This window comes from Tupaia chinensis, unplaced genomic scaffold (genome assembly GCF_000334495.1).
Source record: "Tupaia chinensis unplaced genomic scaffold, TupChi_1.0 Scaffold000037_21, whole genome shotgun sequence".
Lineage (NCBI taxonomy): Eukaryota > Metazoa > Chordata > Mammalia > Scandentia > Tupaiidae > Tupaia > Tupaia belangeri.
Window position 1 is genome coordinate 1,769,666 of NW_006159480.1, and position 4,044 is coordinate 1,773,709.

Genomic DNA, 4,044 nt, shown 5'->3' on the forward strand with positions numbered 1-4,044 from the left:
AAATGTATATAATATCTCACAATGGTTTCTAATATTAAAAGTTTTACTCATATTCATCTAGCCTAGTTTTCTATCATGTTCTGTATGGCTTACTCTGAGCAGCATTCCATATAACTCATATATACACATACTGAAACCTAATGGGAAAAAAAGCTGTTTTGTATTCTCAAATAGTTTAAGTAGCATTGACATATCGAGTGGTACATTAGTAGAATTTCTCTCTATACTATGTGAGTTTGGTACTATTTTGTGTGAGAGGAGATTCTGGTTAATCTTTATGTTACGTTTATGAAGATGCTACAGTTCGGGCTCTATTTTTATGCAGTAAATATTGATTAAATTTATATTTTGAAAATATATCACATATGTTTGTATGGTAATTTGCATTGAAATGCAGTTATATCCTTATTTTTATATGAATATGTGACTGTTATTTGTGCTCATTGACAAGTCCTTCTCAAGCTCAGTCTGATCCAATTTTTTAAAAAAATAACTTATAGTCCAAGTCTGAATACCTCTAAAGGCCTTATTGTTTTTCAAGTGTCTTAGCAGTCTTGCTTCCTCCTTCCTTTCTTTCCTTTTATTACAAGGGAGATTTCTGCTGTAAGACATGTGTGCTCACTGAAGAGACAGAGTGAGACAGAGAGATAGAAAGCAAGAAATCACTCCCCGGGGGGATAGTTATGCCAATTCCTTCTCCTCCATTCTCCTCTTGGGATCCTGGGCATATACATACATGCCTAGCATGAGTTTTAAGCCACCAGGTCTGGGACTTGAACCACAGTTGACTACATGGGAGTTCAGTGATGCAACCATTAAGCCATTTGCTGGTTCTTGATTCCATTTTTATATTTGAAATTAAAGTTTAGATCAGAAATTTGGGAGCTAACAAAATTAGAATTTTATCAGGGGCACATTTCTGGGAAGCAGGGAATCCAGAAAGAAGCACAGATTACCTTTTAGTCCCTCATATTTCAGAAACCTTCATTTTCTGTTCCTTCCATGTGAGCTCATCTGCCTTCAGAGATCAGGAATAAGAAAGCCTCTCCAACTCCTCGTCTCTCTGGAGATATGCACTACAATTTGTCATTGGTTTGGGAATTGATAGATGGGGCCAAATTTTCCAAAATGTCTTCACCTTCCCAAGTTGGCCCTGTCATTGTTGCTACAGGTGAAATGGGAACTACAGTCCTGAGGGGAGGGGAGGTCACAGGATCAGAGCCCCATATCCCAGCCTGGCTGCTTCCTCACACTCACTGTCTGTCCTGACCATCACTCTGGGACATTCTTTCTGGCATCAGGATGAAGATGAGTATTGTATATTTTGGAATTCCAGGCAGAGTATGAATGGGAAGAAATTGTCAGGAGGCAAAGTGTTCTTGCCTGGAATATGAACTCCTTGGAGCCATATACAGAGCTAGTGTCAAAGACAGAAGGAAATAATTACTGAGCAGAGAAGGTATATGAGCCGAGGCCACAGGCCAGTTCCTAACTTCTCCTAATTTAATTTAACACGATCCTTAGTGTTCAACATTGTTAGCTTTTGATTTGTGAATCCATGAATCTGTATCTCTTTACATTCTTTAGGATAATTTGAAAATGAGGTTTTTTTTAAATTTCCTGGAAGAATCAGGGACATTTCCAGCATTAGGAGAGTATTCTAACAGTACTTTAATTCCCACAATAGTGTGTAAATTGTAGCAGATTAAATTATCTTATGCTATTTCAAAATAATTGATACAGCTTTTTTATGTTCTCTTGGCATATGATATACATAAAACACACAGAATCTATGTGGTGATAGAAAACATTTGTTATCTATTCATTGTGGTGAGACTCTTCCTTCTTGAAGTCAGGAAAGAAGTCTAAATCAAAGGTAACTTGATAAACTGAGGTTTACATATTAGAAAAAAGTCCCGGTCTTCAGTAGTTTCTCGCTTTCAAAGACCATCCTAATGTCATTCTTAAGTTCAATGTTTATCTTAATACTATATTAACTTATTTAGAAAGTAATTTCCCAACCTCCATTTTTTTAACATAATGAGTTTATGTTTAATAAACTTAGTAATTCTGATATTAAAGTAACTTCCTTGGTACTTATGCATTCAAAAATAAATACTAATAATCTGTGTAATTAGTGATAATTGAAGTTCTTCATTATAATATTTTATGTTACTCATATTTTATGTTACATTGCTTGGCACAAAGTCCTTTCATTGTGTGATCTTTCCTGGTTAAAACTGAAAAATTTTCTTTCTAATTGTAACATTTATTGTTAATACACATGATAAATTCCATTTGTTCTTAATATTAATCTTTTGCAATTACAAAAAATAATGACATGTATGTTCTATTTTGGTCTTTATATTATTCTATGATAGTTGCCCTTTAAATTAGATTTATCAATATATTAAATATTGCCCCATCACAATTTTGCTTAAAAAGTAAGATTGTTCCTTAAAAATATATACAAAAACACTTAAAATATGTAATGTATTAGGAGAAATGACAATATCAGAGATTTAGACACATCGTGGTTAAGATCGTAGTCATTTGCTGACTCTACCTCTTGCAAAGATGTGATGTTAAAAACATCTTTCAGATTTCCTATGTTGTTTATTTCTTTTAAGCTACAAAACAGGACCAATAAAGCCTTTTACACATAAGATTTCAGTAAAAGGATTAAAACACTAATAAAGTAATCTTATACAGTGGAGAAATTATTTGACCTTTTAAAGGAAAAGCTCTCCAAAAAAAAACATGACTTTTAAAATTTGATGGTTGAAAACAATGAGTGGATAATAGTGGATGTCAGCAGCCACAATGAAACAGCCATCATGTTTCCATGCAGGATCCTCTTATTTCAGATTGGGTTATCAGTCCCTGGAAAATTACACATGGCCTCCAGTGACTTGACAGTAGGAGTGATATTATCCCAAACCATAGTTGGATTCCTGGGGAATTTCTTTCTTCTTTACCATTACAGTTTCCTCTCTTTTACTAGATACACATTGAGGTATACAGATTTTGGGCAGGGGTGTGTCTATGGGCAGCACCTGCCTCTTGAGTGTCTTCCAGGCCATCACCATCAGCTACAGAGACTCCATGTGGGCAGAGCTGAAGCTACAAGCTCCCAAATACATTGGCAATTTTAGCATCTTGTGCTGGATCCTGAACGTGCTGGTCAATATCCATGTTCTTCTGTACATGAGTGGCAAGTGCAACTGCAAAAATAGCACTAAAAAAAAACTGACTATGGATACTGTTCAGGGACTGTTAGCAGCAGTACTGTACAACCAATACATTACTCACTGTTATTGTCCTATGGTGTTTTGTGCCTGGGACTCATGATTTGGGTCAGCAGTTCCACGGTTTACATCCTGTTAAGACACAAGCAGCGAGTCCAACACATTCATGGAACCAACCCCTCTCCAAGACCATTCCCTGAGTCCAGGATCACCCAGAGAATCCTTGTCCTAGTGAGCACCTTTGTATCATTTTTCACCCTCTCTTCAGTCCTTTCATTATATATCTCTCTTTTTCATAAGCCAAGTTGGTGGCTGGTGAACACCTCTGCACTAATCACTTGTTTCCCTACAATCAGCCCCTTTGTTCTTTTGAGTCAAGATCTCAGGATATCTAGGCTCACTTCTCCAAGTTATGGGAGGAATGCACAGTTCCCTGAGCTGATCAGGTAGCTATGCATTTTGTGTGGTTTTTCTTCCTTTTCTTTCTTTTACTATTTTTTTAATAGCACAATATTACTTTTTTTTTGGCCTGGTTTTAACGTCCACAATAAGTAGTCCTATAGCAGACAAAATGTGAACAACAAATGGATTCTCGGATTGTCTTCCCTCAGGATTTATCATATGGTTAAAGCCAAAATTTAGTGGAATGTTAGTTTTCATTTTATTAAATGTTGAAATGGAGAGCTTTAGAGGTTAAGAATTCATAATAAATGGGGCATATAATAATTTGCACACAATACAAATAGTCTATATGATTATTTAACTTTACAATCATTAATTTAAAATTCTATTATTG

At 35.5% G+C, this 4,044-nt stretch overlaps 1 pseudogene; it reads left to right on the forward strand.

Moving 5' to 3' along the window:
* Window positions 1–2,897: 2,897 nt before the first annotated feature.
* LOC106735013 (vomeronasal type-1 receptor 3-like) lies at window positions 2,898–3,698 on the forward strand (annotated as a pseudogene).
* Window positions 3,699–4,044: the final 346 nt, after the last annotated feature.